Source organism: Lissotriton helveticus, chromosome 1_2 (genome assembly GCF_964261635.1).
Source record: "Lissotriton helveticus chromosome 1_2, aLisHel1.1, whole genome shotgun sequence".
Classification (NCBI taxonomy): Eukaryota; Metazoa; Chordata; class Amphibia; order Caudata; family Salamandridae; genus Lissotriton; species Lissotriton helveticus.
In genome coordinates this window covers 21,484,485-21,500,400 of record NC_136058.1, presented here as the reverse complement: position 1 = coordinate 21,500,400, position 15,916 = coordinate 21,484,485, and positions in this window count along the sequence as shown.

Below are 15,916 nucleotides of genomic sequence, written 5' to 3'. Positions count from 1 at the left end.
GCAAGCTTGACACCCCAGTCATGGATGCATACAGAGACTCCTGCACATAGTCATTCAGAGGCCGGTTGGCCAGTGGTGTTGGATCATGCAAAAAGAATATTAATGCGTTCCGTGGTGGGAACAGAGGAGAAGCAGGTTGTAGCAAGTAAGGCAGCTCAGTGGGCTTCAACCCAATCTATAGTGTGGAAGATATCTGGTGTGTGATGAAAGATTATGAACCTTTTATACAACAGCATGCTCTTAAGCATATGGCGACCACTTTGATCCAGTTGTGGGAACAGTATTTTGGGGGAGTGGCACCTCAGATTATTTATGATACACGAGACAGAGTGTATATGACAGATATGGCTCCAAATTAAGTTTTTAGTAATGTGTCTATTTTGGTGGGTTATAGAGGTCGACTACGTCAGAAGGTCCCCCTCCTGGGGACCCAGTACCCTATGAGAGAGGTGCACTGTAATAAATGAATGATGCAGAGTCCACTTTTTAGTAAGATCCTTTATTGCAGGTTCCTTCCAGGTTAGACAGATAGGTTAAGATTGTAAGTAGATAGATAGAAAACCCCACCAGGAGCTCGCTGTTGTTAGCTCAGCCTCAGGTGACCAACTGCCACAACCGGGAATAGAAAGGTACAATCAGCTAGAGAGACACCCTGGCATTCTATGATGTCATAAGTATAGTAGTATTGTCTAGCCAGAGAGGAACAGTGAAGATAGTATTTACTACACATCCTCTCTCTTTATGGAGTAATATCAGAACAAAGGAATAATCAGCAACAATACCTCATATGTCTCAAACAGCAAGGAAGTACACATTTTAGAATAACCAAAAGTAGTAGTGTACAACAAAAGATGACTTTAACATGAGGTATTATTATTTGAGAAAAGAACAAAGATTCAGCATTATGACATCAGAATTATGACATAATATACCACATCCCCTCTCCTTAACAAAAGAGTGAGGTTTTGAAACAAACCAAGACTACCCTCAACTCAACCCTTGATGAAGAAATGTCGACACTTAATGTATGACAAGAATGTAACTCGAAATCTCACCTAAATGAAGCCCTGGCCAGTAGCCACAAGAAGGTAGACTCAGATAAAACACAGTGTACACACCATCTTTACCAATAACAGGAGACGTTGAACCTCTCCTGAGAAGGGTGCTCTGCAGGACAGCATGGTTACACTGCAGGACAGCATGGGCATTGACTACCCAAAAAAAAACAAAGTTTCCCCTGAAAAGGGTACACCGCAGAGCAGACTGAATATCTCTGGGAACTTAGGCATGGAGTAGCCTTTTATACTTATAAAACATACTATGAGCGTTGACTACCCAAAAAGAACACATAACCTCCCCTGAAAAAGGGTACACCACAGAGCAGACTAAATATCTCTGGGAACAAAGGCATAGAGTAGCCATTAATACTTATAAAATATACTATGGGCGTTGACTACCCTTCAAAATGTCTGAACAACCAATGAACAACCACAGACACTAACGTCCCCTTGAGAGGGTACAGCTTCGAATAAAGACCATAACCCTGGGACAAACGATGGGATTTGGACTACCCACAAGCACCAACTTAGACGGGACATTGTACTTTCGTATACCAGTCCTGACAAAATAGAAGAAGACACTCCACAACATGGGCATGGACTACCCAGACAGAAACTACTTCCCTTAGAATGAGTACATTTCAGAAAACCAGCCCTGACAATAGAAGAGAATACACCAAAACGTGGGAAATGGACTACCCACACAGACACCACAACCAGCATTGACTACCACCACACCATACTACGACACACTTTGTAAATAAGCACAAGGATATTACCATGCTAGAAATACACTCCTAAACAAAACAAAACTGTGTTAGACGATACACATTTAAATGTAAAAGAAACACATTAGGCGTTAAGAACTGCTATATAAATACATTAATAACATAAGCTCCGGTGAGCGACTTCTCACCCGGGATCCAAACGCTCAGACCATAAACCAAACAGGACATACATAAAGTCAACTTGCTGTGTCCCATTAGAAGGCTTGTGGGTCGATGTATTGTCATAACTGGTGTCTATTGTTAGCGCTGAGCCTTTCCACACAAACAAAGTATCAGGCCATCTATTTGATGCCATAACTGAAGAAAAGACCATAGATGTAGAACTCTACTCTTCAAGTGAAATATCGCTCAATATTATCCGCATCGTAAAGAAATTGAAGCAGTGAAATGCAGGTGAAATCTCTTTTTTTTTTTAAAACTCGTACTGAGACAGTCGCCTTCTGAACCTTACCCCTTCCGGTTGTTGCTGGCACCAGTGTTGGATAAGTAGCTCCAAACCAAGCGACATTTGTGTGGAAAGACGCTGTGTAGTAACTGGGAGGCGTACAAAGCAAGCTGTTGTCTTGGCAACCAAATTGCAGTCAAAATGGCCGCCCCGTCGACCGTAGTAGCGTAAGAAGCGTGGGGAACAAGCTTGACGTGTCTCCTAAAGAAAGCGTCACAGGCGTCACAAACGTCACAGGAGCGAAGGACATCAGAGGAACTTCGCTACGTGAGGAGACATTCACCAACACTCAGAAGTATTCTACGACGTCATCAGATGGACGGGAGCAGGGAAACAGAGCAGATCGCTGCCGGCCAACCGTCGGCCAACCGTCATTAACATCCAATACAGTAAGTAACTGATCAAGGCACAACGCAGTGAAACAGTAAGTCCATGCTGAAGCGAAATTGTATTTACGCGCTGCTGAATGACTTCCGATGCTTGAAGAGCTCGCTTTTAAAAGTTCTCATGCAGAGCAACACGCAACTATCGTAGAACCAGACTAATGTGCAGCAAGTAGCGAGTTCTGGTATTGTAAAACGCTATAACATAAATGCAAGGACTCACCAGAGAGATTGTTCTTCAAAGGTTCTTCAGTGATTCTAATCAAAAACGTGCACAGCCTTAGTCACTCATGTTGTTAATATAGCACATCACCCATAAATCGCCAGTTTCTGTCAACGCTTGACACTTCCCACACTGAAAGAAGGTCAGATGAAATAAAAAAAAACACCGCAGACCTCAGGGAAGAGTAAACTTTTTCCAGACAGGAGCAAGATGACAGCAGGCAAATTGGTAACACAGGCGGTTGCAGACTGTAGAGACACACGCCCAGAGTGCAGGCTGTCCAGGTGGAACAGGACACTGGTGGGGTCAGCAGGGCGTTACCTTCATTCTGAAAACCGATTTTCTTGTTAATTCTTGATTCCTTGAGTTCCTTCCTTTAACTTGAAAAGTCCTTTAAGTAGTCTTTACCACGCGTAGGTCCCTCCTTTTAAAAATCGTCGCCAAGCTGTAATAAATGAATGATGCAGAGTCCACTTTTTAGTAAGATCCTTTATTGCAGGTTCCTTCCAGGTTAGACAGATAGGTTAAGATTGTAAGTAGATAGATAGAAAACCCCACCAGGAGCTCGCTGTTGTTAGCTCAGCCTCAGGTGACCAACTGCCACAACCGGGAATAGAAAGGTACAATCAGCTAGAGAGACACCCTGGCATTCTATGATGTCATAAGTATAGTAGTATTGTCTAGCCAGAGAGGAACAGTGAAGATAGTATTTACTACATGCACCCCATCTGTCATCCTGAAATACCGGAATTGCAGGATTCTACAATACAGTAATTGGACAACAAGTTGATGCTCGGTTTCAAGAACAGTGGGTTTACACTCCCTGGAAGAGGAGTGAGGTTCTTGCCCTGAAGGGCCAGTTACCAGATCTGAGGAAAAACCCTACTGCATATTATAAGGAGCTAACTGAGGGGGCCAACTCCATGGTGATGACATTGACTGATATAGATTTATTTTTTGGTTTACTGGTACCAGTAGACACATGGAGACAGGTTCATACTCAAGATCCTGCGCTAGAGTTAGGTGGTACCTGGGAGGGGATTATAGTGTGGGACAAGTAGCGCAAGCCCGGTGAAAAAACAAAAGCAGAATTGTTGGCTTTGCCGGGGCGAATTATCACCTACATGCACTCCCTTATCCCACCTAAGAAAGTGGATTGGGATAAGTTGACTGCATGTCATCAGAAGAAGGATGAAAAAGTGTTGGATTTCTTTACCAGGTTTGGGTGTTTCTAGATTTTAGTGGCCAGGATCTGGCACTGGAAGGGGGATTTTGTTTGTTTGTGAACAGATTTGTTAGTAATATTCATCCTGAGATTGCTACTCGACTGCAAGCTGCAGAGAGTACTTAGACAATGTCCTACCCATCAGTGATACTAAGTATGGCTCAGTACAACGAACATAGAGAAAATTAAGATAAGGAAAAAGTAGAAAAGAAAACGAAAGATTTAAAAACGAGCGTATTGGTACAGAAGGTTGTGAGAGGATGAGTGAGAGGGCGTGGACTGGATTTTGATCCACGGGGCCCTAGGACAGGTAGGGGTGGTGCCTTGAATACACCTCTGAGAATAAATCAGTGCGCAAACTGTAGAAAGGAGGGACACTGGCGCAGCGAGTGTCCGGAACTGCAGCTGAGAGTTGAGATGTCGAGAGGCATGGGTTTCAGTGGAAGGGGTTGAGAAGGAGGGGGACGAGGAGATATGTAAAGGGAGAATGATGCGAGAAATAGAGAGAGTTTGAACTACTTGACGGGTCGGGGAGACAATAGTACTATTAGGATGATTATGATAAGGATTGAGTGACAAGATTGTTTTGTGTCTTAATTATTTACTGAATTTGTGTTTTTAAATGCTTTACATACCTGTCTTTGAAGATAGGCCAGCCTGCTTGCAGCCAATCTTCCAAGGGTTGAGCATAGGAATAGTTTGCTATGACCTATTCTAAACCCTATACTGTGTTAGTGACCTTATTGCCAGTAGCAGATATACATATGCCACTACTAATAATCTACTTTCCAACATGTGGTGCTCAGTGGTGTGGATGAGGACTAAAATGTACATCTTTCAGTAAAGTGAATTAAGATTGTAAAAGCCTCTAAATTACCTTAGAACAAAACTTTTGAATTTTATTAGTCATGGGATTTGGTCTTACTCCAGAGCAGTACAGGGTGAAGTTTAGTAGCACTCAGAAATTGAGTTCAGTCTTGGGTAGACTTTGTGGACATTTCCGTGAGGGTACTAAAAGGCTGGATTGGTGGTAACACTGTTGACACATATAAGGGATTGTATAATTTGTTTTTGAAAGGATATATTTTGACTCATTGTGCAGAAGAGAAGCTACTCCAGTATCTAGTGAACTCTAAGCTGACAGACCCCAGAGAGCTGGGAGAAGCAGTTGATGAGTGAGAAAGAACCCAGGTTTCCATTCAGTACCACAGGGGTGACCAGAAGAAATGAGGACAGGTCCCTCTCCAGGAAAAAGCCCAGGGAAAAGAAGGTCAAAACCAGAAGGAGTCCACCAAAGACTCACACAAACCTGCACAAAGAGGGGGCCTGAGCCAATCCAAATTTAAAGGGAGGGGGTATCAGAGAAAGAATGGTAGGTTCTTTGATCCCTCAAAGGTAGCTAAGTGCTTTGACTGTAACCAGCCAGGGCATAAGCAGGGCAATGCTGTCGGCTCCAAGAAGCCCCCCCCCAAGGGGACAGCCACATTGATTGCCAGTGTAAGTGTAGGGGTGGAGAGTGGTACCCTAGTGGAGGGTAGTCAGGTGGTAGAAGCAACCTTAGTGTCCCTGGGTGGGGTGAATATTGCAACCCATAGTGCCTTACCTCCAAACATGGTTAAGTACAGGCAGGGGTCTAAAGTGAATAGGACTGACTTTGAGGCTATCCAAGACACTGGGGCTAGTGTAACTATGGTCCTCCAGAAAAGTTGCTACCTGGTGAGTTTCACCAGGTGACCTATACAGACAGCACCGTCAAACTCCATCCTATGGCTGTGGTGGATTTGGAATGGAGAGATGTGACAGGCCCTATGAAGGGAGCTGTGTCAAAGTTGCTGCTAGTCCAGTGTTTACTGGGCAATGATCTTGAAGCCTCTCAGTGATCAGAGGTGGTGAGAGGACTCCATATTAAAATATTGGAGCACCCTGAGTGGGTATGTGGTGTGACTAGGTCACAGACTAAATCACTATATGTAGGGGCGACTCTCTGCCCCTAATCCAGTGACACAGCAAAATGCTCCTTGCACAATTTTTCCATTTATACAATTTTAATCCTGGTTTTCCTTCCTTTCATCCTGTTTTTCTCGCAAATCCCTCTGTTTGATTCAACATGCAAGGTATCCTGCCAATTTCCTAAGGTTTCTCATGTTCCAGTTTGTCCATCCGGACCTTTTTCCAGGAACAATGACAGACGCAAACAATCATCAGAAGCAGTTTTTAATTAACGCAATGCATTTCAGGCATTTTCAAGCCCTTCGACAGGGGTCACTAAAAGTAACAATGAAACAAGCATTATATTTTAAATACAACACTGTGTAATCCAACCATTACAACTATACATAACGAAATCACTGTACCCCAATGTCCATTAAAATTAACATATTTCACAAAATGTGTAATCTCCTATCCAAGAGTCAATCTACTGACATGTAATATGTTGTTACCATCGCTTTTAACCGTAGCTGGTTCCAGTGCTATTCTCCCTATTGTACCACCCTTTTCACAACTGGTAATTACCTCTAACTTGCGCCTGAGCACTGAATCTCACCACACATCTTCACTGTTTAAACCTTCTTGCTTTACCTCTAATGTTACCCCTCCCTTCCACGCAACTGTACTCATACCCTTAGCCTTTCAACCGTGTTTCTACACTCCATACTTGATTTGTCACTTCTTAATCATGTGTCCATCCCCCCACGCAACATTAACTTCACTACACAACATTATACAGCACTCTCTCATTCTCACATTCTCACTCCTCCATGCCACCATACAACCCTCCCTACTCAAATGTCCACATTATCCAGTCGCCTTTCTATCTCTCTCATGGTCTCACTATAACAAACAAACCTGTGTCTCACCCTACTCACACCCATCCTCATCAACGCTCCAACTTGTGTTCCAAGTGAAATAAACTATTGTTCCCTTGCTTTTCGTTTCTGCTCCACATTTCCTCTACGTGCCCCTATCTAGATTTTCTCTAAGAAAAACCATTCAATATCAGAATCATTGTGGCCCATTTCTATAAAATGGGCTACTAGGGGAGCATTGGCCTTCCTGGTTCTGATGGCCGAGTGATGTTCTTGAAGTCTGGTCGGAGCTGCCTACCAGTTTCTCCTACGTAGCCTTTGCCACATCCCTACAAATCTGGAAATGTGGAGCAGAAACGAAAAGCAAGGGAACAATGGTTTATTTCACGCTTTAACACAGTCCGACATGGCCTAAATTCCAAAGAAGAATGGGATCGTTTGATTGGGTGAAATACACAATTTCCATAATAATTTTTACTAAATTTTACTAATACTATGCGTAAGGATTCGGCTGGGTACCTCTTATAGCAGTGTAGTTATGAGCTTTATGGCTATAAATCGTTGATGGATTGCAGGCAAAAATCCAATTATGCTTTGTGGGCTACCTCTGGTGGTAGTAGAGTGCATATTATGTCACTGGCATTTGTGCAGGATCAATAGTTTTTTTATGTGCTTAGATGGCTCTGATAGAGAGCACATAGACCTGAATATTACCCCTAGGATTGGTTAAGATGGCCACCATAAATACAAAAGTTTAGCTATGACAATTACGGTCACATGACTAAGAAAACGGAACGTGCCCGAATAATAGAATAAAAGTAGCAATACGTTTAAATGACTTTATGGGCTACTATTTAATCTGTAAGAAAGCCCAAGACGGCCGGTTAAATAAAATAGACATGACAATAGATTTGGATGTTTCCTGCACAAAAAGTGAGATTTTGTAAGATGTAATACATTTATTCGCTACATAGCTTTAAGGTATCAAAATAGAGGTGCAACAATCATAAAGATGATAATAGACTGAGGGAAAGACAATCGACTGATAAGTTTAACACCATGTAAAGGAAGGCTAAGATGGGCACCAGAGTAATAATACTCTTTGCTTCTTTTTTTTTTTGCAAGAAAGCTCAGTTGTACCTTATTTCAACAATTAAGCACAGGGTCACGGTAGAGATAAGGACCGAGGTCTGCGTAGGGCTCAGAATTTCTGAACCACGGAGTAGCTACCATACATGAGGCCGGAAGCCTGCATTGTAGGTAAGAAGTAGGAAGATAGATAGACTAAGACCGGTTCTTTTTTATCGCGGTTTTATGGCGGTCTTATTGTGTAATTATGGATAAGCGAACAGTATCTTGGGTATGTGTCAGTAAGAATAGTGATGTTAAGGCTAGTTTTCGGTTTAGATAACCTTTGTATCGAAGTGAGGTGTCTGGGGGTAGAGCACACCCCTCTTAACGGAGTTTTACAGCCTCCCATACATTGAAAGTGGTTTTGGGATATATATACACTGTGGTATCGGTACAGAGAGTTCATTTATTCTCTCTCGGTGTATTAACATGACCATGGGTGGGTGTTAGGGGGATGAGGGATATTTGTGATTTAATCACCCCTTTAATAGAAGTTAGGTATGCCAGTGGTAAATATATGGAACAATAGGACCCCAGGTGGGTGGAAGTTAGGTGAGGTATTTTGGTTGACAAAATGATCCCAATAGTAAGTGTTGAGTAAATCAGTAACACGTTACCCTCTCTGTTTTTTTTTTAGCAAATAATGAATTGCCTAAAGAAAAAACAGGCACAGAACATATGAACCGAGGAACACTAATCTAAGAAGTTTTACGCTCAATTGAATTATAGTTCAATAATACTATAATGAATTATAGTTATCAAGTTAACAAACCCTCGTGAATGTTGTAACCATAGTGAATTTTATAGCTATAAGTGTTACTAAAGCCTTAAATCTTTTAATTAATTGCAGATTCAAGTGTCCTCCACGACTTTGTCCTAGTAGTATCAGGATTGATAGTTGGCAGGTAACAGTTTGGTTTACTTTATCTGGGGCCTTGTATTTATTTTGGGTACCTGTGTATAAAGGGTCCTCCTCTAATTAGGGTCCCTCATTTACAGATTGATTGGGCAGATCAAGAGAACGGCCTCAGTCTAAGATGTACGACAAGATTTTGCAAGGTTCCCTGCCTGCAACATACCTGGATGTGTTTTGCATCACTATATACAGGTATTGATTAACTTATGAGTAAACATAAATACCTTATGTAGAAATGCAATATTTATGAAAGGGTGGAAGGATTAGTACCATCTACCAGAGACAAATGGTTGTTTATTTGTACGTATGTGATGTTGGATGTATCACCAGGATAAAAACTAATTTTTTCCGGTATTATCTCCTCTTTTTTGGTATACACCTGCCATGGGCTGTCTTTTTTATTTGTGTTCTATTGATGTAGTAGGATTTGATATAGATGGATAACTATGCATTGCAATATGTATTATTTTTTTTGAAGTGTATACTTTCTATGGGCTAACTGTTTGTTTTATTGATGTTTTACTATTTCGTATAGATGGAAAATTCTTTATGGGAGAAGTTAATTCTTTTCCTGAAGAAGGTGGCTTTAATTAGTGATATCCACCGAAAAGCATCGACGCAAGACTAAGGAGGCAGATTGTAGATTGTGGAGATAATTGTCATTCTAACAAATCAAGTTTTCAGAATAACAATTCTACGTAGCACGAATGATCTGGATCTAATATTTTTGCCTTCATTATTGACAAGAAAGTATCTTTCTTGCAGGTTCTTACCAGCATGCATTATGAGTATACAATGTTTGATTGTTTTTTAACCTTTTGAATATTGTGTTTTTTAACTTTCGTGTATAGTTTTTACCTTTCGAGAAAGTGCAGGATCATTTACTGTAGATGATTAATGGTTGTGCAAATATTTTTAATTAAAATAAATATCTCTAATTCTGAACATTTGGCCTATTGAGGGTGTTGGTGTTTTGATCTGATGATTGATTGAGTTTGTTGTGTGTTACTGTCTGGTTAAAATTACCTGCCCAACAGGGTATTCTTTTCTGACTACTGAGAACAACAGAGTACCTGTACAAGACAAACAGGAATTGGGAGGCCAGGCGGGAGCTCATGAAGCACTGGTATGAAAAGAAGGCTACTATGCCTGAGTATACTCAAGGACAATTGGTGTGGGTGTTGGAGCCTGTGGCTCCCAGGGCCCTCCATGACAAGTGGAGTGAGTCATATCTAATGTTAGAAAAGAAGGCTGAGGTTACCTATTTGGTTGACCTTGGCACCCCCAGGAACGCTAATAGGGTCCTGTATGTGAACAGATTGACACCCCACCATGACAGGGTAGATATGACCATGTTACTGGCAACTGGTGAGGATGTGGAGGAGGAAACCGAGCCTTTGCCCTACCTGCTGAAATGGTGGAATTGGGGGTAATTGAACCGTCTGAGAGTACATGGGCCAGTCCAGTGGTGCTTGTACCCAAACCTAATCCTCAGGGTGGACCCAGGGAGTTAAGGTTCTGTGTGGAATACATACAGAGGACTGAATGCATTCACAAATACTGACGCTCACCCTATACCTTGAGCTGATGAGCTCATTGACAGGTTAGGGGCTGCTAAGTGCCTGAGTACTTTTGATTTGACTTCAGGTTACTGGCAGATTTCCGTCACTGATGGAGCAAAGGAGAGGTCAGCATTCACCACACCAGAGGGACATTACCAGTTCAAGGTAATGTCCTTTGACTTAAAGAATGCACCTGCCACCTTCCAAAGGTTGGTGAACAGGGTCTTGTCTGGGTTGGAACAGTTCAGTGCAGCTTACCTGGATGATATATCTGTATATAGTTCTACCTGCGGGGATCACTTAAGCCACCTAAGGGAAGTGCTTCAGGCCATACAGCAAGCAGGCCTGACTATTAAGGCAAGTAAGTGCCAAATAGGGCAGAGTTCCATGGTGTACATGGGCCCCCGGGTAGGTGGGGGCCTTGTACAGCCTCTCCTAAGTAAAATCCAAACTGTTTTTGATTGGACAGCTCCTGTTATCCAGACTAAGGTCAGGGCATTCCTGGGACTGGCAGGGTATTATAGAAGGGTTGTTCAAAATTAAAAGACCATTGTGGGGCCCTTAACAAAACTCACTTCTAAGAAGAGGCTGAAAAAGATGTATTGGACCCCAGAGTGTCAGAAGGCTTCTGACACTCTGTTCAGCACCAGTGTTGCTGGCACCTGACTACACAAAAAAATTGTGGTTCAGATATATGCTTCAGAACAAGGGATTGAGGCAATGTTGTCACTGCTAAATGAAGAGGGACTTGATCAGCCAGTTGCTTTGATTAGCAGGAGGCTTGTTAGACCGGGCACCATTGGTGTGGGTCTCCCTTCCATTTTTTGCTGTTGCCTACTCTGTTTTTGATATGTTTTTGCTGCTTTAGATGCTTAGGGCACTGTGCCACTGCTATCCAGTGCCACAGTGCAAGTGCTCCCTATGGTAAATTGATGTATGATTTAGTGACTCAAAGATTGGCTGATTGGTTTACTTGTCAGACCCTAGTACAGTGCACTACGTGTGCCCAGGTCTTGTAAATCCAATGCAGATGGTTGGCTTGCAGCAATGGTTGTGCCACCCACAGTAGCAGCCTGTAAAATGTGTCTCGGCCTGCCATTGCAGAGCCTGTGTACAGTCTGGTACTGCCATGCCATGTCAAATTGGCAATTGAACCCACTGGCCTGTCCCTAAACCTTCCCTCTCCTGCATATTAGTCACCCCTATGGTTGGCCCAAGGGCAGGGTGCATTGCAGGTATAAGGTAGGACATGCCCTGGTATGAGTGTGGCATGTCCTAATAGTGAATTACAACCATTTACGTTTTTCACTATTGCTAGGCTTCCTGTTCCCCATAGGCCAGAATGGGCTGTTTGATTATAACATCTTTTAATCCTAATTGACACAGGAACATGGTAGAAAAACAAATTTAGTATGCCTGAACTCAGAATGATAAAATACATTGTTTAGTGCAGTTGGTTTTAACATTCTGTGTTTGAAAATACCACTTTTAGAAAGTATGCATTTTCTTGCCTTAACCTTCCAGTGTGCTCTGCTGTTTTGTGTATTAGCTGTCTGGTTTTGGAGTGACAGGAGCAGGGTGAGTCAGCAGTGGGCTGAATAGGAGGGTCTGCAGGTGTAGTAAGGGGGAGGAGTTTTCCTTTCACTCCACTGAGTCACATAGAATATAGAGTATGGGGAGGAGTTGCACCTGGGACCTAAATAGGGCTGTGCCTTCCCTCCACAATGCTGCTCCCGCCCCTGTGGTGTGTCTGCTGGCACACCCCCCTCACTCGCAAAGTAGAGGAGCAACCTTGTCAACAAAGTGCTCCAGGACAGCACAGAACTGGTTTGGACTGGGCACAGGCCCTTCTGCCCTGACAGGACAAAGGATTTTGGGGTATTAGTATTGGGATTCTGATCCCAAGAATTTAGATCACTTCTGGAATTTCAAGACAAACCTCTGTCGCGGAGAGTAACCAAAGAAGCTGACAGATCTTGACTGCCCTGAGCCAGGGTGCTATTTTATGGGGTGGCCTGCAGTGGTTATTAATTGCCAAGGAGAGGGGAAAGGAACTTTTTGTGTACTTTCATACCACTTGAAGAAGAATCTCCAAGGGCCTGAAGAGAGCCGGCCTCCTGTTATTGGAAACTCAGGGCTCGAAAAGTTTTCTTGCAACATCTTTCAAGCTGTTGTGAACCAGAGCCCAGCTGATGTCTGTCATGGAGGCTGGTTTATCTGCACCTAAGCAATCCCACAAATCGCCCCTACGGTTCGATGCGCGTGTCGGCGCACAGCTGTTATCTGCCGTGAGGTCTACAGTGCCAGCTGACTGAGATTCACCACAGCCGGCCTGTGGGCTAGACAGCGCTGCCTGTGTCCCTGCTGCAGATGGGTGTCGAGAAGCGGCAACGCGCTCTGATTAATTATTGCCGATCACCGTTCTGGCTTGACTTCCAAGAAGAAGACCGCATCACAAAGGAAGCCGTGCCATTGCTAAGTGATGAGGACGCCTCAGCGAGGGAGCACCAGCAGTGTTACACCCCGCCCAGCAGGACATCGACAACTGGAAGAGGAGCTGCGTGGAAAGTCAGAAAGGCTATCCCAACCCCTCCGTGAGGCGCCATCAAGGGAGGATAAATCCCGTCTGCCGATCGCCCCGGAGTGGCCACAGGACCAGAACAGTTTCTTAGGTAACGAACTTCCACCCGCGTTGCCGCTTCGCATTTCCAAAGTGGGATGGAAGTTGGCGCATCTGCAGAGGGGGAGCTCGTATGCGCAAAGATTGTGATGAACACTTATTTTAACTGCGGGTCAGCCTAGCTTCGTGAAAGCATTTTGCTAAAGCAAGCCCCACAGCCTGTCCCTCTTGCTGGCATTTGGTTTCTTCCCTCCTTGGGGGCCGAATTCACTGCACACCGATAGCCTGTATCTGAGGGCTTGGGCTTGTGCGTTTGTGTTTACACAGCTGAAACAGTCATCCCAAGAATAACCTTGACGCACGGAGTACCGTATTCCTGATAAGATCATTTTTGCTTATGTTACTGGCCCCATACGTCTGGGACAGTTGTTCATTGTGTACAGGGAATACAGAAACCTGCAAGTTTGTTTTAATAAGGATTTTACTAAAGAACATTTATGTATGTGGAATTTATGTCGTTGGTCTTGTGATAAGTCTATATAAAAAGACTTATTTTTCATACAACCTGTGTGGTGGCCATCTGTAGTGTTTTAACTGTATTACTGTGTATGTTCACAAATGCTATTCACACTGCCTCTGAGATAAGCCTGTCTGCTCGTGCTACGTTACCACAGGGTGAGCAGGGGTTATCCAGGAGTGTAACTCCCTTGTCCTGACTAGAAGCAAGGGTCTCTATTTGGACAAAGGTGCAACCCATTGCCAACTAGAGATCCCCAGTTCTAACAAGGCTTCTTCCCAGAGAGCAGAGGAGGTAGAGTGCCATTGAGAGAGAGGTTTTTGCTGTGGTTTGGTCCCTGAAAAAGTTGAGACCATATTTGTCTGGGACTCACTTTCATGTTCAAACTGACCACAGGCCTCTCAGGTGGCTCATGCAGATGAGAGGGGAGAATCCGAAGCTGTTAAGGTGGTCCATTTCCCTACACCCCTACAGGGAATGGACTTTACAGTGGAACACAGCCCTTGGGTTGCACATGCAAATGTGGATGTATTTTTCAGGTTTTTGAGGACTACCAGGGTGTAGGTTAGTAACCCATCACCTTTCGTTGGGGGGGGCTGTGTTGCAAAGTGCCCTTGGCATCCCCCAACATTTTGCTGACTGGTACTGGTGGTAACTGCCTCTGACTGGCCCTGGGCTCTGCCTAACCAGGCGGAGGGACAGTGCTATGCTAAAAACACTTAGAATATGGTAAAAACACCTACATACACTAGGGTGCACTACGGGTTGGGGTACCCATGTGATTGACATGACATACCCTCCAAGGCCCTACTACCAATAAAAGGGCAGGGGGATTGAAACTACCTATCAGTCCCTAGTATATAATAGGGCATGGCAGTTTAGAGGCCAGCAGTCCTTTCTGCACTTGCATGTGTGCACTGCTGAAGCCTGAGGTCAGTTTAAAAGGTGCCCTCTGTTGCAGGACTGCTTTTAAAAAATAAATTGTGCCCATACTCTACTTTTGTGTTTGGGGCACTTAAAAAGGACTATATTACAATGTTTGGGCATGGTAGGTACCCCCAGGGTCTCCCCTAGGTGTTCCAGTGGAGGGACGGGGTCAGGTACTTATAAGGAGAATCATTATAAAAAAGGTTTTTATAGGTTAGTAAAATTGCACATTTCACTCCCCACATTGTAAAGTGCTTCCCAAAATCGACTTTTGTGCTAAGAGGATCTGCAATATGTTGATATAATTAGAACACCTAAAATATTTCCTAGGTGTTCCAGGGGAGTGTGTGGGGGGGGGTCATGTAGGTATTATCAGAGTCCTTGTGAAGCCTGTTTTATAGGTCGTGGTATTGGAGAAATTGACCAGTTCATTTTTCCATTGCAGATCCCCAGCTCATAGGTTAACATTGGAAAAGGTTATTAATTAATAACTGGAGATAGAAAAAACATAGAACTAGGATTAAAAGACTCAGTAGATTGGTAATGATAAATCCAACAATATGGTATTGTTAAATGTATTGTAAAATGTGCAGACAAAACTTTTTTTGTCTGTAAGCCAAAATGCAATCCTGTACTGTTCTGGCCTGATTGTTCAGAGATATGTGGGTGAGCCTGGCTGCTTTGAAGAGGTGATAAATGACCCTTGAGGTTAGGAGGCCTCTATGGCAGGAGAGGTTGCTTTGCATAGGAATGCCACAGCCAGGGAAGGGCCACTAAATAATGCTCTTCAAGGGAAGAGGAAGAAAAGCTAAAGACATCAGTTTCATTTACTAATCTCCTCTTTGACCCAAGGCAGATGCTAGGCTTATGAAAGAAATGAGCAGATGCAATGGGGAGAGACTATGGAGATTAGCATGGGGTGTTTTAGCCAGCTCTTCTCTCTGCTGACAATTCTGACATATTGAATTTTGAATTTTGGAAGAATAGTGGTTTCTGGGTTAGCATTTTGCCATACTTTGGAGGAAGTGGTCGTGCTATAGGGGGGGCCCTGCACCTCATTGGACAGGAGTGCGCTCCTGCTTGACCCTAGAGAACACTGAATAAGTATTTGAGAGCGGAGGTGCCTCTCAGACCTGCTTTTGAAACCCGAAGAGAAACAAAAGGGCCCATGCTAGATGGCAGAGGCGGGTGGTGACAGTTTCTTTTAATCAGTTTCGGTACAAGAATGAGGGACCTAGTACCTCGTCTGCCGTACTGACTATTGGCCACACTATTAGGAATATATGTTCATTGACAAAGTCAAAGACTAGGAGA